This window comes from Eschrichtius robustus, chromosome 10 (assembly GCF_028021215.1).
Source record: "Eschrichtius robustus isolate mEscRob2 chromosome 10, mEscRob2.pri, whole genome shotgun sequence".
NCBI lineage: Eukaryota > Metazoa > Chordata > Mammalia > Artiodactyla > Eschrichtiidae > Eschrichtius > Eschrichtius robustus.
In genome coordinates, this window is record NC_090833.1 from 3089606 (window position 1) to 3114373 (window position 24768).

Below are 24768 nucleotides of genomic sequence, written 5' to 3' on the forward strand. Positions count from 1 at the left end.
AGGAAAAGCCCTGACATCTGTGCTGTTCTGAGCACCCACCCAACTCTGGGGTTCGTCAGCTGCACGCTTAGCGCATTTTTCTCTGACGACTCACTGCTTTCTCTCCTCTTGCAGCCCAGATCCTTCCTTCCACTTTGACTTCCCAGCGCCCTGGGAAGCTCTGTGCTGGTGTTGTCACCCAGCCGGTGCCGAGGGGCCAGATCCGGCCTGATGCTGGCCAGGTGTGCAGCGCTTTCTGTCCCGGCTTTCCCAGCCTCCCTGACGGGGCGAGGGGCAGGGCGGCCTGGCTGGGGCGCTCCCTTGGCCTGGGAAATGGTGCCCTGGGTCTGGTGTTCATCATGTCTGCGCCCAAGTCTGTAACCCGAAACTCCGGAGCTGTTGGCCATGGGAGGAGTTGTTGCCTGGAGAACTTGTGTCTGCACATCTCCATGTGCCCTGCTGCCAGTTAGGCGCATGGTGGGAAACGCTCTAGAAACACTGCTTCTGAATTAAACCCTCCCAATGTCTTTGTGGGCGCCCACAGCGTTGTGGGAAGCGTGCGTGGCTTTGCCAAGGGGCTGGTTGAAGAGACCGCCTTCCTAAAATGCAATTCAGCATTTAATGAGCACCTACTGTCTGCACACTGCTGTGCCAGGGCAGTCGGATGCAGCCCTGTGGGAAGGGCTCACAACCTGGCCCTGGGGGGGGGTGCAGGGGGAAGCCCCTGCCCAACATGGGCTGACGCTGAGGCCTTGGAAACCGGGGCTTCCCGTCCTGGAGTCAGGGCCCCTGGCTTTTCCCAGTCCAAGCAAGTGTCTCTTTCCTTGTGCTGCCCTGTTCTTACAACAGTACCCCGAAGGAGGAAGAGCAGTTCTGGACCCTGGGGGTCAGAGGTCAGTTGAAGACCCGTGCTGATGGCATGGGTGGAGCCAGGGCAAGGCTGGCCCCTGACTGTCCAGCTGTGTCCCTCTCCTGGAGTGTTTTCCCCCTACTTCTCTTCCCTCTTTAGTTACATATGTATATATGTTTTTTAAATAAAAAATGATACATGTTCATTATAGGCATTTTGGAAAATAAGAAAAAGTGTAAAGAAGAAAATAAAAATCACCCATAACCCCCAGACTCAAACTCCACTGGGTCTGAGTACAAAAAATAAGGAACGGAAGGAAATACCTCATGGTGGCTGATCTGGAAATTCTTGGCGGGGGGGTGGTCAGTCCTACTCAGGGGCCTTGTCCCCCACGGAGCACTCCCTCCCTGAATGGGAAGACCTCCGACCCCAGCACAGTTGGTTTGGACGTTCGCATTTCACTTGGAAAGGAAGGCATTCTGTTCACATCCATGACGGCCTGTAAAAAGCCTGATTTACTTGAAGAGTGTCCTAGTGTTGGACGTTGGGCTGTTTCCCATTTTTTGGATCTCGTCAGTATCTGTGTGTCGGTGAAGCATGCTGACTTGGATTTTCCCTGAGCCGCTTCTGCTGTGGAGGTTCACCCTTACCCTCTTGGGCTGCACCTGGGGGAGGAAAGCATCCTGGGGGGGTGCTGGGTGAGCGGCAGAACCTCCCCTCCACGTGGGGCATGAAGGGGGTGCATAGGCATTGCTCTGTGGCTTTTAAGGCCTGGCACCCGCAGGAATTTAGGGTTTGATAAAGGCAGCCTTTCAAGTTGGCTGGGAAAGGAAGGATTAGTCATTGAAATGGGCTGGGTTAGGGAAGAAGCCATCTGGGAAAAAGAACTTGGATCCTGCCTCAGTCCTGCACCAAAATGCATTCCAGATGGACCAATGATGTGAACTTGAAAATGAAACCATAAAACTACTAGAAGAAAATACGGGAGATCTGGGTTTTATGATCTTGGGATGAGAAGCCCTTTCTCTGTATGACATAAATCCTAGAAGTTATGAAAGAAAAAAAACTGACCCCATAAAAGTCAAGATTTTCTCTCTGGCCAAAACAAACCCCCCAGACAACCCATCACGATAAAAAAAGAATATGAAAATACGTGTATCACAGCAAAGGGATTGATCTTTTTAATGTGTTGTTGGATTCGGTTTGCTAGTATTTTGTTGAGGATTTTTGTGTCTATGTTCATCAGTGATATTGGCCTGTAATTTTCTCTTTTTTGTGATATCTTTGTCTGGTTTTGGTATCAGGGTGATGGTGGCCTCGTAGAATGAGTTTGGGAGTGTTCCTCCCCCTGCAATTTTTTGGGAAGAGTTTGAGAAGGATAGGTGTTAGCTCTTCTCTAAATGTTTGATAGAATTTGCCTGTGAAGCCATCTGGTCCTGGACTTTTGCTTGTCGGAAGATTTTTAATCACAGTTTCAATTTCATTACTTGTGATTGGTCTGTTCATATTTTCTGTTTCTTCCTGGTTCAGTCTTGGAAGGTTGTACTTTTCTAAGAATTTGTCCATTTCTTCCAGGTTGTCCATTCTATTGGCATATAGTTGTTTGTAGTAGTCTCTTATGATCCTTTGTATTTCTGTGGTGTCAGTTGTAACTTCTTTTTCATTTCTAATTTTATTGATTTGAGTCCTCTCCCTTTAATAAAAACAAAAATAAACAAATGGGACCTAATTAAACGTAAAAGCATTTGCACAGCTTAGGAAACCATAAACAAGACAAAAAGACAACCCTCAGAGTGGGAGAAAATATTTGCAAATGAAGCAACTGACAAAGGATTAATCTCCAAAATATACAAACAGCTCATGCAGCTTGATATCAGAAAAACAAACAACCCAGTCAAAAAACGGGTGGAAGACCTAAGTAGACATTTCTCCAAAGAAAGCGTACAGATTCCCAACAAACACATGAAGAGATGCTCAGCACCACTAATTATTAGAGAAATGCAAGTCAAAACTACAATGAGGTATCACCTCACACCGGTCAGAATGGCCATCATCAAAAAATCTGCAAACAATAAATGCTGGAGGGGGTGTGGAGAAAAGGGTGGGAATGTAAATTGATACAACCACTATGGAGAACAGTATGGCCGTTCTTTAAAAAACTAAAAACAGAACTACCATATGACCCAGCAATCCCACTACTGGGCATATACCCAGAGAAAACCATAATTCAAAAAGACACGTGCACCCCAATGTTCATTGCAGCACTATTTACAATAGCCAGGACGTGGAAGCAACCTAAATGTCCATCAGCAGAGGAATGGATAAAGAAGATGTGGTACATATATACAGTGGAATATTAGCCATAAAAAGGAACCAAATTGGGTCATTTGTAGAGACATGGATGGACCTAGAGACTGTCACACAGAGTGAAGTAAGTCAGAAAGAGAAAAACAAATATCGCATATTAACGCATATATGTGGAATCTGAAGAAACTGGTATAGACCATCTTATTTACAAAGCAGAACTAGAGACACAGACGTAGAGAACAGATGTATGGATACCAAGGGGGGAAGGGGGGTGGGATGAATTGGGAGATTGGGACCGACATATATACACTATTGTACATAAAATAGATAACTAACAGATGTTGTGTATAAAATAGATAACTAATGAGAACCTGCTGTGTAGCACAGGGAACTCTACTCAGTGTTCTGTGGTGACCTAAATGGGAAGGAAATCCAAAAAAGAGGGGATATGTGTATACGTATTGCTGATTCATTTTGCTGTACAGTAGAAACTAACACAATATTGTAACGCAACTATAGTCTAATAAAAATTTATGAAAAGGAATTGATATGCTATAATAGTCAAAGAACTCCTACAAATCAATAAGAAAGGGCCAAGAATCAAACCAAAAAAAATGGACAAAAGGCATGAATAATTCTTAGAAAAGGAAACACCGGTAGCTTTTAAACGGGTGGGAAGATGTTTGACCTTACTCACAAGAAGGGAATGCAGGTGAACCCCAGGGAGACACAGCTTCTCACCTGGCCAGGTGGACAAAGAACAAACGCTGAGAACAGGCACCGTTGGCTCCGGCGAGGGAAGTGGGCATGCTCCCAGATTGTTCTTCTAGGAAAGGCTTTTGTGATATCTGTCGAAGTACTAAAGTGCACATACTCTTGGACCTGATGACTCTGCTCCTTGGAATGTCTCCTGTGGATACATGCGCACGTGTGTACAGACACCTGTGATGACAGCAGGCACGTAGCACCGTCTGCAAGAGCAGAGGGTCGAAACAACCAGGTGCCCATTATGAGAGCTATTTAGATAAGTCACTGAGCAACTGTGGAGGAGAGTCAGTGAAGCAGCTGCAAGAGTGGGGTCTGCGTGCTTTTACATTTCCTGAAATCAGTCTCCAAGACACGTAAGTAAAGAAAAGCAAGGTGAAGAATGCTCTTCTTGGTATGAATCCATCTCTAGTAAAAAACCACAGAAATCTAGGCTTGCATATTCGTAGATGTCAAGGAAGGACACACAAAACTTGGGACACATGGTTTTCTCTAGAGGGGACGTCTGGGTGCACGGGGGTGCAGTTCTCTCGGCGTCTTTTGAATTGGGTGAATGTGTTGTTAAAACGGGTGGGCTGCTTGGAAGGTGGGCAGGTGTGTAGGTAACAGAGACACGAGACAGGGGAGTGTGGGCTGGCTGCCCTGGGAGCTGCGTGCCTTTCCTGCTGATAGGCAGATGCTCTTGGCCGGAATGACTTGGTCAGTTAAAAAAGCTTATGGTCAAAAAACAAGTAAAGGAAAGAAATAAGACCAATAGAACAATTCAGGAAGGGAGGGACTGGATTGATTGAGCACGCGTCATTCAGTGATCCTTTGAAAATAGGGACGTGCACCTGTCGATTTGCAGAACTGAATTTGTCCTCGTCACCCCCCACCCACCCCTTCTATAGGTGGGAGACTGAGGCTGGTACACACATCACCTGGTGTCACATAGCAGACAGGGGGCAGAGCCCTGCAGACTTCGTCTGTTTTAACCCTCAGAAGTAGGTTCTGATAATGTGTTTACTTTATAAAAAGGGGCATGAAGGATGTTGCCCAGAACCACAGGGCAGGGAGTGGGTCTCAGGTTCAGCCCAGTCTGCGTGATTTCCCCAGCACTGCACACTCTGAGGGCGGCACCCTGCCCGGTACCTGGCGCCCACCTGTGGACTGAACACTCATGCGCTGTACCTTCTGTTCAGCTAACAGCCTCTCAGGTACCAGGCACTCCCAGGACCAGGGGCCACAGAAGCGTTTGCAGCCGGGGCTCTCGGGGTGTCAGTGGGAAAGCATGAGAGGGTCGTGGACATGACAGCTTTTCGTGGGACAGGTTCTGTGCCGAGAGGCTGGGGCTCAGCATGTGGTAGCGGGTGGTGGGTGTGGCCCTGTGACCTCTGACCCCGTGAGCACCATCCTGGCTCTGTGGTCACTCATGACCCAGCATCATGGCCCTGTACTCCCTCACCAGCTGTCATGAGGCTTGTCCCTTTCCACGGTTCCGAGTCACAGGGTCCTTCCAGCCTCCCTTGCCAGCTGAGAGGTGCCCTGCCTCCTGGAAAGCCAGCCCAGACAAGAGGCCTTGGGGGTCCCTCACCTGGAGGACTTCAGGTGTTGACCGTCAGGGGAGGGGGCTTCGTGGGGTCACGGGACGATGGAGACTGAAGTCCCCACTTGTTTCCCAGGGTCCTCCATGTCTTCTTTCCCTGAGGTCTCTGCTGGAATGCGAGCTCTCCCCCAGTTTCAGTCACTATTATTCCCACCGGGGTGCTGCTCTGTCCTGTTGGAACACGGAGCTGTGGGGGTGGGGGAGGGGCTGAGAGCCCTTCGTTCACCTGTTCATCTGATGGTGCCATGGGTGTGCCAGGTGCGTTGGGTTGATCATGACACCAGTGCTGGAAACTAAAGGATGGACAGGCTCCCTGCCCTCGACTCCCACGTCCTGGTGGGATGGACAGCCTTAGCATGGTGATAGGTCTGTTTGGTTGAATCACGTGGAATTGCCATTTTATGGGCCAGAATAGTCAAACGGTCATCTTACATGGTTCGATCTCATTCCATAAGAGTGGACACTGAGGAGGACCACTGATCCAGCAGGGGGGCTTGGGGAAGTCTTTCCCAGAGGCAGTAATGCCTGAGCTGAGGTCTTCAAGGTGAAAGGGATTCACCAGGAGGAGAGGGCAGGGGAACAGGACTCCCAAGTACTGGGAACGAAATGTGCAAGGGCCTTGGCACTCTGTGATCTTGGGCTTTGAATGCAGGCTTTAGCTTGGCTAGAGCATAGCGTGAGTGGGATGGTGGCGGAGGGTGGGGCTATATAAGAGATGAGGCTTTGGGTCCCTAAATTCAGTTTAAACTGGTGAAGGTGTATTGCTGTCTTCGTCCGTCCATCCATCTATCCATCCATCCATCCATCCATCCATCCATCCATCCATCCATCCATCCAACCATCCATCCATCCATCCAACCAAGCATCCATTCATTGATCCATCCATCCATTCACCCACCCACCCATGACCCAGACCTTAAACCCACCCACTGATCCAGATCATCTAGATCAAATCTGCCCACCCACCGATCCATCCATTCTTCCATCACAGTTCTGGGTTGCCCCCTCCACCAAACCACTTTTCCTTTTTGCATCAGGGTGTATATGCCCACCCCAGACTCCCACCCTCTACCTAGGGCTCCTTGAGGGCCAGGAATGGCTGACTCACTTCAGCTTCTGCAGTGCCGAGGGTAGTGCCAGGCACCACGAGATCCTCCTCACGTTGGTTGGCCTGAACTCAGAGACAGGATAAATACAGTTGCAGCAGCAGAGGGCAGTGCAGTCAGGATAGCAATGAGATGCTGCCAGCTTTTTAGGAGTTTAGGAGAGAAGGGAAGCCTGTGGCTCTGGAGCAGCTGGGGATGTGGGAGGTCACCTGGAGCCCTCAGCAGAGGTGGGGCGTTTACAGGTGGGGAGCAGTGCGGGAAGCCTTCCAGTTGGCAGTAACGTGAGATAAACTCCGTCTTGGGAACCCGGAGGTGGAGTGTCCATGTTTCAGGATATTTGGTTGTCCATTCAGAGATTCTACTAATTCTCCAAATACCTCTGTTAACTTTTCTTGACTATAAAAATAAAGCATACTTACTAGCAAATTTGGGAAATAGGAAACTATAAAAATGCCTTTTTCTTTCCTTTCTGTCTTAGTTGGTTTGGGCTGCTATTATAAAATACCACAACCTGGGTGGCTTATAAACAACAAATTTATTTCTCAAAGTTCTGGAGGGTGGGAAGTCCAAGATCAAGATGCCAGCATGGTGGGGGGAGGACCCTCTTCCTGGTTCATAGCTGGTGCCTTCTCGTTGTGTCCTCACATTGTGGAAGGGGCAAGGGAGTTCTCTGGAGCCATCATCTTTGGGGGTCACGATTTCACTCCTTGGATTTTTGGGGGGACACAGACTTTCCTCACATTTTCCCCTTTTCATGGCTGAGCTCATGTATAGAAACAGTGTTGTGTGTGCCTTCCTTGTGGACACTTCCCGTGTCATTCATTACAAACTCTTTGTAAGTATCTTCATGGCTTCCGACATTCCATCGGAGGCTTGCCTTGGAGTTCACTTAACTGTTTCTCTCATGTGGGATTTGGGTCGTTTCCAGTTGTTTGTGTTATAAATAACACTTGGATGGACATCTTCTGGTGAATCCTCTCTGATTGTTTCCTTAGGGTGGATTCCTAGACATTGACTCACTGCATCTGAGCACAAGAATGTTGTAAAGCCCTTTTCTTGCAGCATTACATTCCAGCCAAGGGTGGGCAGTTACCGCCCCAGCTACTGTGCCCTGGGCACTGTTATTCTCAGGTGCTGAACCCAGGTGGACCCCATGTGATAGAACTGGGGTTACCCACCCCCCTGTAAGCCAATCACTCGCCCGTTTCTCCTCCTGGGAAGCAGCAGGAAGCTGTCGTTTAATGCCTGGGACCTGGCGTGACCGTTGCTGGGCCTGTGGCTCATCCAGGTCACTTGGGCCTTCCGGGCACTACCGTTTCCTCGTCTGGAGAATGGAGTGGCACTTCCTACTCTACGGGGTCGTTGGCAGAAGTTGGGTGATTAATAACAGTTATAATTCATGTGCATGCCTAGCTTTAGACACCTCCTCTCATGTAGTCAGAAAACCTAAGGGCATCTTCTAGAACCTACTAGACAGTCAATAGATGCTAATTGTCTCCCCTCCCCTTCTCTCCCTCTCTCGGGCCATCTGTGCATTTGCTGAGTGCCTGCCGTGGCTGGTTGAGTGAACAGTGATATCGGGGTCCAGCTTGGTAGGATCTTCTCCCCACCAAGGAGGTCACATCGAATGAGTGTGCTTGGCATCTACACTGGAGGACCAGGGAGGAGTGGGCTAGGGTGGGGCTCACATCTGGGGGGTGCTACAGAGGTGGGTGCAAGACTGGGCTGGGCTGGGCTGGGGTGGGGCAGGTGTGGAGGAAAGGGCAGCAGTCTGCTCACCTGGTCTGGGGCAGAGGATGGGTTCTTGTCCGTGGATCTTCCAGGAGTGGAAACGGGCTCCGTGTAGCTCTGCACTCTTGCCCTTCACCCACTTCTGGAAGGTGGACGGAGCTTTCTGAGACGGTGACCGTGACCCCTGGAGAGCCTGCAGCTGTCCACCCGGTGGAGGGGGGGGACCCTGAAATCTGGCTTCGTCACCCCACTGAGTGTGGGGCCCAGGAAATTCAGCCGGGACTGGTGGTACGGACTCGTGGGTAGTGACTGTGGAAGTCAGGGCTGGATCCCGCTCCCTGTATGTGGTGCCTCCCAGGGGAGTTGATGAAGTCCATGCACAGTTCATTTTGTGTCCACATGGCTGGTTTTGAGGCCTAGTTACAGTGTTTTGAAGACTTTCGTAGCTCTAGTGATTGAAAGATGCCTTCTGGTCCCAGGGGAAGTACTGTGACATATTTCTCTAAAGGTCAGAGGGACCCAGTGCAATGTTCTTTTCCTTGAATCAGATAATTGAATAAAGTCATTTCAGCGCCGAATACATAGAACCACCTAGACACCAGGATCATTCTGCAGCCTGTGCTCTGAAAGCAGCTCCATTTGGGGCTGTGTGAGGAACCGCACATTTGGGCGAGTGTGTGAAGGCATTGATGGTCCAGACAGTGGCTTTAATCTGGAGCAGGAACTATTGCTTTGTGACATTTAATAGGTGTTAGACTATCTTCTATTTCCAAAGCTGGCTTTTCCAATGAGAATTTCAAGTCAAAGCCCAGCTGATGCCAGTGCTGGAAAATGAAAGAGCCAACCTTTGTCCACATGTTAGTGCAAAAGGGTAGGGGCGAGCTGGCCAGGCCTGACGAAGGGGGCCCCGTGAGGACTTCTGGTGTGGGGTGGCCCACTTCAAATGTCAGACTCTGGGAAGCATAGACAGTCCAGAGAAGTGCAAATGCAGTTTTGTCTTATAAAGACCAGTTAAACGTTGCCCATTATCAAGGCAAAGAACAAGAGATCTGTGACTATCTTGCATTTTTAGGTAGACATGGAGAGAGGACAGTTATTTAATCATATAATGCCATTTCCTGCTGGACATCGATTGGCATTTATGATGCCATTAATTTGTTATACAAATACACGTCCATCACAGAATTGTTAAAATAAAAATCCGTCATCATCATCCCTTACATGTTTAAACCGTGGTGCTAATGATGTTGACGCTATGGTGGTTTCTGTTAAGAGCAGCCAAATAAATTACTAATTGAACATTTTGATGTATTTATGACGTATTTATTTTCCAGTAGTTTTTCTACACCTGCTTTTACAAAACTAGGATTACGTACTCCTTTGTAATAGTTTTAAATGAAAAATATGATGAGTAAGTCTCTGTAAATGGGGAGTAAAAGGGAACTTCTTCAATCTGATAAAGGATATTCATGTAAAACCCACATACCGAATGCTTTCCCCCCTAAGATCAGGAAAAAAGCAAGGATGTCTGCTCTCAGCACACCTGTTCAATATTATATGGCAATCCTAGCCAGTGCAATAAGGTAAGAAAAGGAAATAAAAGGCATGTAGATTGTAAAGGAAGAACTAAAACTGTCTTTATATTTGAAGACCACATGATTGTCTGTGTTAAAAATTCTAAGGAATTTACCCAAAAGCCTCTACAGCTAATAAGTAAGTTTAGCATGGTCACAGGAATCAAAATCAGTATACCAAAATCAGCCCTATGTCTAGATAGTAGAAATGAACAGTTAGAAATAGAAACTTAAACAGTGGCATCAAAAATATGAAATACTTAGAGATATATATGATAAAATACCTGAAAATTGTAAAACGTCACTTAGAGATACTAAACAAGATCTGAAGAATTGGATAGATATACCATTCTTATGGACAAAAACACTTAATATTGTCAAGGTATCATTTTCCTCTGAAATTGATCCACAGAGTCAGTGTAATGCCAATTAAAATCCCAGCAGGCGTTTTTTTTTTTTTTTAGTTAATTAATTAATTAATTAATTAATTTTTGGCTGTGTTGGGTCTTCGTTTCTGTGCAAGGGCTTTCTCTAGTTGTGGCAAGCGGGGGCCACTCTTCATCGCGGTGCGTGGGCCACTCTTCATTGCGGTGCGTGGGCCTCTCACTATCGCGGCCTCTCTTGTTGCGGAGCACAGATGCGCAAGCTCAGTAGTTGTGGCTCACGGGCCCAGTTGCTCCGCAGCATGTGGGATCTTCCCAGACCAGGGCTCGAACCCGTGTCCCCTGCATTGGCAGGCAGAGTCTCAACCACTGCGCCACCAGGGAAGCCCCCAGCAGGTGTTTTTAAAATGGATATTGACAAGATGATTCTGAAATTTATATGGAAATGCAAAGGACCTAAAATAACCAAAACAGTTTTGAAAAAGAAGAATACTGGGGGACTCATGCTGTGTGATTTTAGAAACTTTCATACATTATTGGTGGGAATGCAAACTGGTACAGCCCCTTTGGGAAACAGTCTAGCAGGTTTTTATAAAGTTAGTCATACACTTGCCAGGGGGACCCAGCAATTCCACACCTAGGTATTTACCCAAGAGAAGTGAAAACATATGTCCATACAAAGACATGTATGTGAATGTTCATATGCCATTTATCACCCCAAACTGGGGATAACCCACGTGTCCATCCACTGGTAGATGGATAAACAAATTGTGACACATCCGTACAATGGAATACTACTGGGCCGTAAGAAAAATGAATACGTGAAACAATATGGATACAAAAGCATTATGTTAAGTCAAAGAAGCAGGCACAAAAGACTGCATAGGACATGATACTATTTATATGACACTGGAGAAAGGCAAAACTATAGAAACAGAAAAAAATTGGTGGTTGCCAGTGGCCAGCGGGTGGAAAGAAGGACGTAAGTTTTGACAAATGTATAGTCCTGTAGCCACCACCGTAGTCAGGATACAGAACATTTCCCTTACCTCGAAAAGTCTCCCATGTTCCTCTCCCCACCCCCTGGCTAGTTGGATGGGAGACAAAGGAGTCTTGATTGATTTAGATTTATTTAACTTCTAGTGACGTTGAGTATTATTTATTTGTTTGCCCCCTCTTTTTTTTAGTTACAAGAGTTTCATATATATATAAATTGTATTTCTGTTACCAGTATCTCCTCCTCTTTATTGCTTGCCATTGTCATGGTTATCTATTCCTGCATAACAACCACCCCAAAATGTAGTGTCTAAAGTCGAAAGCAATCTTTTGCTTTAGCAATCTTAGTTTGCTTGTGAGTCTGCACCTGGGGCAGAACCTGGCAGAGATGGTTTGTCTGCTCCCATGACGTCAGGTTGAGCGGCTTGGCTGGGGCCGGACGGTCCATTTCTAAGATGATTTTCCCACACGGCTGGCAAGTCGGTCCTGGTTGTTGGCTGGGAGTTTGGCTGGGGCTGTTGGCTGGGGGCCTGGGTTTCTCTTCCTATGGGACCCTCCAAGGGGCTGCTTGGGCTTCCTCACCACATGGTGTCTGGTTCTAAAGAAGAGTATTCCAGACACAGGAAGTAGAGAGTGTCAGTTTCGTAAAGCCTAGATCCGTAAGCTAGCAAGCACTCATCACTTCCACCACATTCTATGGGTCACATAGTCACGGATCCCACCTTCGTTAAAGGGAGGAGGCACAGATACCACCTCTTCATGGGCACCTGTGCTAAAGACTTTGTGGCCATTTTTAAACTGCCACACTTAAAACATATGCTTTAGCATTTTTTTGTTGTTGGTGTTAATAAAATGGTGCACATTATAGGTGGATATAGACTTACAACATTTTTCGGGAGGAGAGGTACACAGAGAGGAGCAGACCCTCCCATTCGCCATTCTACCAGTTCTCAGCCCCTTCCCAGGTGTCACCCCCTTCACTATTTGGCTGGTACTGTTCTGGGCATTTTCGTGTGTGCATTTACCTGGTGTGTTTTCAGATTATACAGACGTCTTTTATTTTAACATCCAAGGGATGGTGCTCTGTGAATGTTTGGTGACCTCCTCTTTTCCCTTGATTACATGTCTCGGCTGTCTTTTTGTGTCGGGCCATCTAGATCACCCCCCCTCCTGCGGCCTCTGCAGAGTATTTCACAGATGAGCCTCCTGACTGATGGGCATTTACCTTGTTTCCAGTTATATTACAATCGACACTGCCTTGGATGTCCTTGCTTGTATACAAGCCTTTGTGCAGGATTTCCCCTCAAAGGGGGGGATACCAGGTCCATCTATGTGTACAGCCTAATTGGAATGCTGCAAAATTGCCACCCCCCCCCCCCAAAAAAAGGTTTCTCTCCCACTGGCGTTTATCTTGGATCCCCAGAAGGCACGTTCCCTTTGGACATTGGTTGGGTTCAAAATGGCCGGTTGGTTGGATGTTCCTTCATTCACCATGCTGAGTGTCTGCCTCAGGCTAAGTTCTCTCCTCTGCTGTGATGAAGGGTACCACTGTCCCTTCTCTCAGGGGGCTCACAGGTGGGGAAGTGGCAGGGCTGCAGGAGCACCTGCTGCCGTCCAGGGCAGACTGTGGTGGGGAGCTGGGGTGACACGGAGGAGGCACAGGCCCGCTCCGGTGTGCGGTGGCCTCTTGTTCTCCTGGGCCTTCATGGAGCAAAGGGGTCTCCTGTGGCCACCACTTTGACTTGTCATTGTAACTCTCGAGGGAGGGAAGGAGTCTGGAAATCCAGCGTTTTCGGTGCTGTTAATTCCAGCGGCCTTTCACGGCTTCCCAAGAGAGGCAGGAGGCCCAGGGGGGTGATGGAGCCGCTGTTGGTTGGGGTGTGCTAGCACTTGTTCCATCGTGGGTGTCACTGTCTCTAGTCCTGGGTCCTGAGGACTCCGCTAACACGTGCAGGAAGCCCAGCCTCCTCCTGGGGACCCACCGGCGGCAAATGCACAGGTCAGCGCAGTCAGGGCCCGGCCTGGCCTCTGCAGTGATGGGAGGGTGAGTCCAGAAACGGCCTGGACCTTCCCCAGGTGCCAAGGCGCGGTAGGCCTCATAGAGCATCGCTGAGCGAATGAAGCCCGCGTGGCAGCTCAGGCCAGCCTCAGGGACAGGTCCTGCTGGTCCCTTTCAAGACGCTGTCTGGGGTGGGGTGGTCTGGTCCACAGCTGGTGTGGTTCTGTAATTGGCCCGTACCCGCGTCCCTACTTAGCACGGCTCCGCGGGTGCCCCGCCTGGGCGAGGCCCTGGATGCAGAGGGGCCTCTGCCAGTGTGACCCCAGCTGGCCCGATGGCAACCAGCCCTCCCTCTGGGCCTCCTGGAAGCAGGTGGGGCTGTGCGGAGCCTGCCCGAGCAAACCCAGCCAACCCCAGCATGTGGAATCTGGCGCTGGGTGCCATCTGCACCCCTTTCCTCCAGAACAAGGAGATAAATTACCTCTGAGGAGGCTGAGATTAATCAGCTGGTTCCCCATCATGCCTGTGGGCTCCGCTCCGGGACCAGCCCCTGCTGGCAGCGCCCGGCCCCCTCTGCCCTGCACCATCGTTGGCAGTCTGATGCAGGATTGATGTCTGTGGCCGTGTCTGTTCTGTTCATAACCTTTGAGGGTTGACAGGGGAGAGGAACGTATATACTCACACGTTTTTATAAAGGCAGGTGAAAAGCAGGGATGACCAATGAGAGGAAGAAGTGCGGAGTAAACGCAGGGAGAAGCTGGACGCCTCCGTACTTCTTAGGGCTCCGGCCCCTCGGCTGTGACGTCTCCTCCCAGTTCGCAGTGGAGTCTCAGTCTGGTTGCAGCACCCGCAGCCGTCAGGACGGTGGGAACGAGCCTGCTCTGTGTGGCCCAGCTCCATCCTGCCTGGATGTCCCCATGCTGCCCTGCTGGGTGAGGGAGCATCTGAGCCTGGAACATTCCTTGTGTGGCCCCAGACTAGCCGGAGAGGCCTCTGCCAGCTCTGGGCAGCCCCGTCTTCCTCTCTGCTCCTGCTGCAGGACTCCTTCCCAAGGGCTCTGCAGGTCACCTGGCCCTCGAGTGAGTCCTCGTGGGCGACGTGACTTACTTCTAAGTAACCGTGTGTATGCTGAGGGGCGGCCAGGCTGGGCTGTAGGTGCCCTCAGGCTGGGTGGTGGCGCCTGCATCCTTCTGAAACCTGCAGAGGCACCGCCAGCATCTGGGCTTAGTGTGGGATGATGTGGAGGTGCCAGGTGTCCAGACACTCAGGCCAGCCTCAACGAGAAGTGGAAGACGGCCATCACACCCCGGGGGAAGCAAGTTTCAGACGCGTCCCATCTCTGAACGCGGGGATGGGGGAGTTGCCTCCCCACTGTGGCCGCTCCCTGGTAACATTGTGTTTATAAGCAGGGCGATGCCCCCGCCAACTGACATTTCACCGTAAAATCTCCCAACCACCTGTCAAAAGCTTCTCAGAGCTCTTGACTTTTTGGCCAGGAGAGGAGAGCCGTCGGGCTGGGAGAGGACCAGGAGCAGGGTGATCAACAGTGTGTCCCAATTGCCAGGTCTGCCGCCTTACGCCAGGCGCCTGCTGGTGACGGGGGCTGGGCGGCAAGTCCTCTCTGTGGTCCGTTCTGCACTGCCTCACTCCCTGGAGGACCTAGAGCCCTGAGCACATACCCCACGTTACCCCCAGGCAGGCCCTCCTCAAGGGTGCGGAGCCAGGGTGCAGCTTTCGCCTCTGCTCGGGGAGGAGGTGGCCATGGAGTAAGACACATGCATCACCCGGGGCTTCACCTCTGGCCCAGAGGGAGAGTGAGGCCACTGGGGCAGGGAAGTGGTCAGGTGAATGGTTGGTATCTAAAAGCTTTGAGAAGTTAAAGTTTATCAACTGAACCTTCAAGATGATGGCATTCCTTCCTTCATTCACTCACTCATCCATCCATTTATCCATGCATCCATCCATCCGTTCAGTCATCTGTGAAGTCATGCTTCATCCGTCCTTCCTTTTTGTCATCTTTCCATTAATCATCTGTCCTTCTATCCTTTCTTCCATCTGTCCATGCATCCTTCCATCCATCCTTCCTTCCATCCATCCATCCATCATCCATCCATCTCTCCATTCATCCATCATCCATCCTTCCATCCATCCATCCATCCATCCATCCATCCATCCATCCTTCCTTCCATCCATCCTTCCATCCATCCTTCCATCCATCCATCATCCATCCTTCCATCCATCCTTCCTTCCATCCATCCATCCATCCATCCATCTCTCCATTCATCCATCCATCCATCCTTCCATCCATCCTTCCATCCATCCTTCCATCCATCCTTCCATTCATCCGTCATCCATCCTTCCATCCATCCATCCTTCCATCCATCCATCCATCCATCTCTCCATTCATCCATCATCCATCCTTCCATCCATCCATCCATCCATCCATCCATCCATCCATCCATCCTTCCTTCCATCCATCCTTCCATCCATCCTTCCATCCATCCATCATCCATCCTTCCATCCATCCTTCCTTCCATCCATCCATCCATCCATCCATCCATCTCTCCATTCATCCATCCATCCATCCTTCCATCCATCCTTCCATCCATCCTTCCATCCATCCTTCCATTCATCCGTCATCCATCCTTCCATCCATCCATCCTTCCATCCATCCATCCATCCATCTCTCCATTCATCCATCATCCATCCTTCCATCCATCCATCCATCCATCCATCCATCCTTCCATCCTTCCATCCATCCTTCCATTCATCCATCATCCATCCTTCCATCCATCCTTCCTTCCATCCATCCATCCTTCTAGCCATCCTTCCATCCATCCTTCCATTCATCCATCATCCATCCTTCCATCCATCTCTCCATTCATCCATCATCCGTCCTTCCATCCATCCTTCCTTCCATCCATCCATCCATCCATCCATCCATCCATCCATCCATCCATCTCTCCATTCTTCCATTCACTTCATCCCTGTGCCCACGTGTCCATCCTTCAGTGAGGGTTTACTGAGCATCCCATGTGGTACTTTGAAGAGACAAAGGAGAGGGCTGTGTCTCTGAGACGCTTTCTCAGTTGATGTTCAGACCAGTATTTTGATGAGGTAGACAGTAAAACAGGAGAGGCATCCTCTGACCTGTCGTTCTTCTCTGAGCCCGGGGTTTTGAGCTTCTCCCCCATCCCTTGACGGGGGAGGTTGAGGATCTTCTCTCCACCCGAGGCTTCCCCAGGGTCCTGAGCTTCTAGAAGGAGCAGGTTCTCTCTGCCCTGGAGCGACCTTGCCCACCTCATCACTGCTGCCGTGCTCTCTGCTGTTCCCTCCCTGGAAGGAGAGTGAGCGCGGCAGTGGTTTCTCTGGAGGTGTCACGGGGAGCATCCTGCCCTCTCTCCTCCCCGAAGTGTCGGGGGAGAAGGGAGACTTTGCCGCCAGACAGCTGTTGCATCCCAGTAGGACCTGGGATGACTCACCTGACCTCTCCCAGCCTGAGATTCCTCATCTGCAGAGGCAGGTGCCTACTTGGTGAGCCGTCTTGCTGACTAAGGGAACGGAGAGCCCAGGGCGTGTGGGCACCGCGGGAGCTCAGGGCCCAGCTGCCCCTCCCCCAGGCTGGGTACCACCGCCCGCCAGCCCTGCCCCAGACCCCTGCAGCCACTGCCCTGGGGCTGCCTCCTTGCCAAGTGACCCCTCCCTGTCACCAGTGGTGACAGGGAGGCTCTGGATGGAACCCACTTTGCCCAGGGCCACGTGACCCACAAGGGGGTTGGGTCAGCGTCACGTGCACTGCACCCTAACCCAGGTGTTCTGTGTCACCCCTGGGGGTGCGGGGGAGGCCAGGTCAGGCGGGTCTGCGGGGATGATGACACCCAATGGCGCCGTCTCCTTTGGTAAAAATCCCCCCAGAAGCCCTGCTGGTGGGTCCGCAGCCCTTCTTCAGAAACGGAAAAATGGACCAGAGGCAAGGGACAAACGCACTGTCACCGGGCCCCGTGGGCCCGAGCTGGGCTCACTGGCGGCCGTTCCTCGTCCCCAGGAAGCGACAGAGACGGACAGGAGGTCAGAGATGCTGTGAGGCAGGCGGGGTTTGAGCAGGGGATGGAGGGGCTCCCCTGCCCGGTGGGCAGGCCCCTCACGTCCATTCCCGCTGGGTCCCCTGGCGCAGGGCGGGCAGAGCTGGGCTCGAGTCTAGCCCTTCCGTCCTCCAATCTGCCGCTCTGTGCTCTGCCGAGCCTCAGAGGCCTTCAGGCGGCCCCCCAGCCTGAGCAGGGCGGGTGCGCTGGGTACCGCACACCCCGGGGGTGCTGCGCTTGGGCATCATGTAACACGTGGCATGGGTGAGGAGCTGGCTGGGGAGCGTGGGTCCCCTGGGAAGGGCCGGGGTCAGAGGGCTGGGTGCCCTTGATGCCGGACAGAGGAGAGGAAGGTTCTAGGGGACCCACCGAGGAGAGCTGAGGGCGGTGGTTTTTGTCAGCGCAGGAGCCTGTGAACCTGTGGCCACAGCCCGAGTTCCCCTGTGCTGGGCTCAAGTCTTTGCCCCTGTGACATCCCTGGGTGAGTGGCAGCCGGGGAAGGTCCGGCAGGGGATGGCCACCCAGTGTCCTGCCTGACCTGCCCCCGACCCTCCCCTTTGCTTTGTTCCCACAGTTGGGTCATTGAAGAAGAATTTCATTCGGAGCCTCCAAAGCAGCCTGTTTATTTTCCAACCTGCTGGGTTGACCTTCCTGACAGGGCCACGTGCTTTGTGCCGGGACCCCCGCGGGGAGGGCTGGTGGGGAGAGACCTTGGCCGGGGGTGAGGGGGCCTCGGCTCCCCCCACCCCACTCACTGGCCGTCCCTCGGTCCTGTAAGAGCCATGACTCTTTTTTGCTTCCGGGAAGCGTAAGATGGGATCTAGCAGGGACAGCAGGAAGGGCAGGTGTGTTTCCCGGGTGTGCCTGCTGGGCGCCCCGCAAATGCAGGACAGATGCTCGCTGCGGTGGCAATTAACTGCGAGGGCCGGCCGGGTGACAGGGCTTCAGCAGGGACACGCCAGGCCGGGCCCCTGCCCTCCTGAGGCTCGCAGCCCAGGAAGGCAGACCCGTCTCACGCGGGGAATTAGGTGAATTAGACACACCAGGGCAGCGAGGGCAGTGAGGGCAGTGGGGCTGTGGTTTCAGGGCCCGTCACCAGCTCCGTCTTTCACCTGCTGGTGCCGAGTGGAAGGAAGTTCAGGGCTGGGGTGGGTCAGAAGCTGAGGGCGTCTCTGTACCAGCCTGCTGTGTGATCTCGAGATGGTCACACCCTTCTCCACACAGATCCTCTTTCAGAAGAAAGGTCATCAGCCTGGGTGTCATTTATGACCCCTTCTAGCTCTGAAATTAGACAGTTCAGAGAATTTTGAAGACATAATGGCGTTGACCTTGGAGTGAGCAAAAGCCTCTGCACCCCCGCCCCTCTGTCGGCCCCCCCATCATGCACGTCCGGCTTGCTCTTTTCCAGCAGCCCCCAGACACTGCAGGACTTGGCCTCAGGCTCCGGGTCCAGAGGGCTCGGCATGGCAGATGTCGGGCTGTGTGCTTGGGAGGACAGGCCACGGAGCTCCAGGGCCGGGGAGGCCTGGGGAGTCCAGTGGGGCTACTGAGTCCCCTCAGCTGGGATCAGCACCGCTCCCCCTGGGGTGCCGGGGCCTCAAGCTGGCTTCACTTTACCCAGCAGCGCTGCCTGGAAGCCGGGGTCTGGAGTGTCCTGTGCATGCATCACCAGGGCCATGGCCTTCCCAGACCAGCGAAGGCAGGTATGGGATGGGGGCTGTGCAGACGGTGAGCGGGACGCGGGGGGCTGGGGATGAGGTCGCCTCCCCATGGGACTCGGTCATGGGTTACCTGGTGGAATCTCAAGGCGCACGGCAAGCAGTTCTGATGCATCACAGACTCCTGCCCGAGCCTCTAGGATGGAGGAGACGGTGACCAAACACACTGCCTGGCATGGGCTTCAAAGGCAGTCTTTACCGACAGCACGTGCTGGAGAATATTCATAGCTTGTTGGGGGAAAAGCAGAAACGGGTGGAATTTGAGCAAGAGCCCACGTGAACCCTAGCCAGCCTCGTTCAGGAGGCCTGACTCTCAGGACCTCGACCCAGCTCCTTCCCAGCACGTGGAACGGTAGTGTGTCCCCTGCTTGCAGCTCAATGTCACTCCGAGAGTTAAGTCCAATGGGATGCGGTGACAGCGCGCCAAGGTGAGGTAGCGGCAGTGTTCAAGTTGTCGAGTCCCCCGCTCTCTGCCTGGCATACGTAAGAGCTGTGGGTTTGCTCGCTTAGTCTGTCAACAAACGTGTCTGAGTGCCCGGTGTGTGCAGCAGCTTCTGCGCGGCTGGTGACTAAGCTCAATCCGCACTGGTGGCTCCACCGCCCCGCCCCGCTGCTATGCTGGTGTCCCCACTGAGACCTGGGGACATTAAATTTGGTGAATCGTTAAACCATGGAAATGGCTCCCTCTCCCTGGGCCTCGGGGCTCAGGTGGGTCTTTCTGGCTGAGTCACTTTTGTTCTGAACCCACCTCCCACATCAAGCTCTGAGGGCTGAGGAGGGCCGGGGGGATAAGGTGCTGATGTCAGGACTTGGTGAGGATCCCCCAGCCCCGGGTGTTCTTGTGCCCTGGGGCTGGCAGAACACTGGTGGCATTGGTCGGCAGCGCCCGGCTGGAACATTCTGATACCGTTCTGAGGACGCTTCCTTTGTAGCTCAGGGTGGTGACCCCAAGTCCTCTCCCTACTTCCCCTCCTCCGCCCGTTCCTGAAAGCGGGCTGTGACTCGGCGTTGTTGGCAGAGAAACATCCTTCCATGAGGGGCTCCCCTCGCAAGAGAGGAGCTGCTGAGCCTGAGATGGACCCTCAAGCCTGGGCAGGCTGGCGCCCTGGCCTCAGCGGCCCCTTCCTTGCTCTGAGCACGGTGGAGGGGTGTCCGGAGGCCAGCTGACGGCCAGAAACCCATTGAAATTCCTGCTAAAAGCAGTCACCTGATTCCCTCTGCTCTCCTAGGTGCTGGATGCCCTCGCCAACCCCCCGGCAGCTCTGCTAGTTCTGGGCAGGGGAGCGGAGCATTGGGCAGACACGGTGACGCTGTCCCCGGCTGCGTCACCAGCCAGCTGGCTACTGGAGCTTGATTCTTCTCGGCGGGGTTGTGTGCCGTGTCCTCCAGGCTCACCAGCGTGGTTTCAGTCCTGTCATCTCTGGTTCCACATGCTGGGTCAGAGTGACCCACTGGTGGTCCAGGTCATGAGTGCCCCGGGCATGCAGCGCGCTGCAGTCATTCTGCATGGCTGCTTTGGCATCTCTGTGAAATGAGGGCCGGCAGGACCCTGGGTGACATGGAGCTCCCTTATTCCGTTATTCTGTGTCCAGAGGAGCACAGGGCAGCTGACGTGTAGGGATGATTGTGGAAGTGCCTTTTGGGGGAGGCAGAGAGGTCATCTTTGTGTGGTTGGTGGAGACATTGCCATTGGCAGCTGGAATGTTTGACTGCTTAGCAGGCCAATTGTAAAATTTGTCTCTGGGACATCTACCTCCTGATTTGCACCATTCACATGTGTATTGCTTGTTCATCCGTCTGTCCATCCATCCATCCATCCATCCATCCGTCCGTCTGTCCATCCATCCGTCCATCTGTCCATCCATCTTTCCATTTTTCCATCCATCCGTCCATCCATCCATTTTTCCTTCCATCCATCCATCCGTCTATCTATCCGTCCATCCACCCGTCCATCTGTCCGTCACCCATCTATCTGTCCATCCACCTGTCCATCCATCCATCCATCTGTCCATCCGTCGATCCACCCATCCATCCGTCGATCCACCTGTCCATCCATCCATCCACCCGTCCATCCATCCGTCCATCTGTCCATCCGTCCATCCATCCATCCATCCATCCATCTGTCCATCCGTCCATCCATCTTTCCACCCATCCATCCATCCCTCCATCCATTTTTCCATCCATCCATCCGTCTGTCCGTCTATGCATCTGTCTGTCTATCCATCCATCTGTCCATCCATCCATCCATCCATCCTGCACTTCTATATATATATCTTTATTGAAGTCTAGTTGTTTTACAATGTTGTTAGTTTCAGGTGTACAGCATACACTTCTATATTTGAGCTCCTCCTTTGTGCCACTGCTTTTCAGGGCCTTCATGCTGCCTTTCTGGCATAGGGCAACTGGAACTCAACTCTGTGTTTCCAGATTCTTTCTCAGCTTCCCCCTTTCTGCCTTAAAACTGACCTCTCTGGCGTCCATTCCTTTACGGGTCTGGGGGTGTAATACCTGGTTACATCTACGCGGTCTCAGGCAGGTTCAGTGCACAAGCAGAAAGGGAACAGCAGGCTACTGTAGGGGAAGGAGACTGAGTGCAGGAATCAGGGGCTTACACAGCCGCTGGCAGAGCAGGAGTGGTGCGGTCACCAGACCCCCACCCCCGACTCATGGTCACACCACCAGAGTGGGAGGGCGCCCAGACTTCAAGAAGTCTGCAAATGTCAATGGACCCCGTGACCTGGTCCCAGACTCTGCAAGAAGAGGGTTTCTTTCTCTCCCATTCCAGCTCCCCTCTGAGTGTGGAACATAATTTTCATCCCGAGCCCTTCCCGCAGAGGAGTCTGGGAAATGTAGTTTTCAGCCGCCCAGGCTCCACGGAACTGGAAGATACTGGAAGAGCCTGAGTGAGCCCAGGCCTGGCGGCCGCCGCTCCTGGGGGCTCCCAGCACGGGGGCGATCCCGGTCACGACCAGGGTTACGTGGAAGCCACCAGGCTCTGTTTCCACGAAGCCCTTGGAGCTGCCTTGTTCACGTCACCTGTGGTTCTCAGGTGGGGAGGGACCCCTGGTAGGGTGCATGGGCTGCACGGTCAGTTCCTTTTCTGTCTTCCCTGAACCAGTGGACCACGGTGATCCCCAGGGAGCCCCGGGACGTTCTCTGCTCGGAGGGAGGAGCCAGGAGAAGGGCTCTGGGTGTTGGGCTCTCGGGTCCCAGGAACTGTGCTGGGCTCTTTGCTGCTATAGCTTCTCTCATTGGCCTCGAGAGAGGAAGTGGCCCTGAGACGTTCTCCATGGGGGGTGATGCTGGGCTCAAGCCCCCGCCCACTTGTCCCCAAAGCTGGTGCTGTCTCCCAGCGGAATTCTTGCCCTGATAGAGGAACCAAGGCTCCAGTTCAAAGAGGGGGTCTCTGGCGTCACCAGGGAGGAGAGACCATTGGAAGCCATTACCGCACCTTTTATAAAATGAAAAAAATACGTTTTTAGCTCTGGCACAAGCAGGAGGGGTGGCATTGGGCCTGGAAATGTTGGTGGCCTTTTCAGCTTGTTGCAACAGAGGTCCATAAACATGGCCTGGAAAGCTTCTGGGAAACAGCTCTCTCTGCTGGCCATGGAAGAAGCAGGTCCACAAGCCTGCGCATCTGGGAAGAGCATCACAGCCATTGGGATGTGAGTCCCAGACACCCAGCCTGGATCTTTGATGCCTCTCCTGGCCACAGCCTGGATCTTTGATGCCTCTCCTGGCCACAGCCGATCTTGGAGCCGACCATCTCAGAGATGAGCCAGAGCTTGGCTGTGTCATAGGGCAGGTGAGCCAGCGGCTGGCACGGCCATCTCTCCCCATAGGCCAAGTCGAGGCTCTGGGCTGTGCCAGGCACCTGCGTCTGGCTCTGCTTCTGATGTCAAGTGGACAAGCTTCCGGTGGAGGGGGGGGGGGCGGGGTGGGAGGGGTCGCTGGTGCCGAGCGCTTCGGAGGTGCCACCCACGCGCAAGGGGCTGACCCCCCTGTGTGGGGAGAGGGCTCTGGGCAGGAGCTTGAAGCCACCCAGGGGAATCAGAGAGGCCCTGAGAAGCAGCAACTCTATTCGTGGTGGACGCCAGCCTGGACCAAGGGTGTCCTGGGTCCCTACCGTGCCCCTCCCTCTGCAGAGGTGGGAAATCCTCACCCCCCAGGTTTGTGGTCCCTTGATTAAAGTGACAGAGGTGTGCAGCAAAGCCGAGTTGTAGAAATGACACCGCTGGAACAGGGGCCCTCAGAACCCTGGAATCTGGGCAGTACGGTGCCTTACAGGGAACTGTGGACGGGGACGGGGGTTGGTGTGTGTTTAGTGATGGAGAGCAGCTTCAATTCGCTTCCACCCTGGTCGCCCTCAGAGCCTGGCCCAACCTGCCGTCCTACCCTCATGCCCAGCTCCTCAGGGTGGGAGTGGCCTACAGGGCACCGTCCCCCCTTCCCTCTGGCACCGTCCACCATGCCTGCGCTAAACGCCCTGCCTGGCACCTGCTCCCCTTCCAGGCTTCCATCTGGGTGATTCTCTTGTTAAGGACTTGCCTGGACAAGCAGCGGGGCTGCATGGCCACCCACCCCCCACAGTTGTGCTGGGCTCCACATTCAACAGCTTGGCTGCAGGATTGCTCAGAACCTGGCCGAGGGGAAACCGGCCTCGGTGGTCCTTTCTCACCTCCAAAGCTTTCACCCTTGTTAAAAAGGTGGAACCTTCCTCTTGAGCGGGTCCCAGGCATGTAACGACCCTCTGGGGAGGAAGGTCAGTGGGCCGGGGAACTGAATAGTTAAGGAGCCCAGAGATCCCAGGGGCAAGCTTGTGTCAGCCCGCTGTTGCACCCAGCAGTGGATGTGGACTTTTAGTGGCAAGTGTCAGAATCTAACCCAAATTGGCATAAGCATGATGACAACCTGTTGGTTTGTGTAGCTGAGTTGTCTTCAGGCACAGCTTGATCCAGGAGCCCAAGCTGTGTGGCGGGAGTCTGTCTGTCCACATCCTCAGACAGGCGCTCCCCACGCCCCCAGAAGACAGCCACCTGCAGCTGCAGGTTCGTCATCCGTGTGTGAAGCCAGCAGAGCAGAGAGGAAAAAGCCCCAGGATGGAGCTTCCTTGGCCTGGTCCTGTCACATGCCCAGCCCTGGACCAAGCCCCTGGGGCAGGGTGGTGCTGTGCTCTGATTGGCCAGGGAGGCCCACGTGCCCCAAGGGAGGGGGTGTGGCAGCCCCACCCACACCCACATGGATAGGCGGGTGCTGGCCACTGGGTTCCCCAAAAGCCCAGCTGCACAGATGTCCTGTCACGCTGACTCCAAGTTCGAGTTTACTTTCTCTGCCTGGACTCCCAGGACTCTTCTTTGTAGTAACATGAGCTGAACTTTCCATGCGAAACTGACTTTGTTTAGGGCGGGGGGTGGGGGGGCGTGTGGATCGCAGGCCTGTGGTCCTCACAGCCTGGAGGTCTGGGGTCTTTCTGATGTGGTTGGGGCATGTGCAGGCACATGGAGGCTATGTTTTGCATTTGTGGGGGACGGTTGAGCTCACCAGAATGCCAGCTTCTCCCCTGCCATCAGGGGCTGCTCCCTTCTCTGCGGGGCCCTGGAGGGAGGTCAGGAACTTTCCAGAAGGGATGCAGGGACCCGCCCCTGTCTTGCTCTTGGTTCTGCGCTGTCTTGCCCTGTATGCGCCGGTCTTCT

At 53.1% G+C, this 24768-nt stretch overlaps 1 protein-coding gene across 2 annotated transcripts in view; it reads left to right on the plus strand.

Annotated features, from left to right (window-relative positions):
• COL5A1 (collagen type V alpha 1 chain) overlaps positions 1 to 24768 on the plus strand; it is a 158985-nt gene that overhangs the window by 14966 nt on the left and 119251 nt on the right. The window lies entirely within an intron of this gene.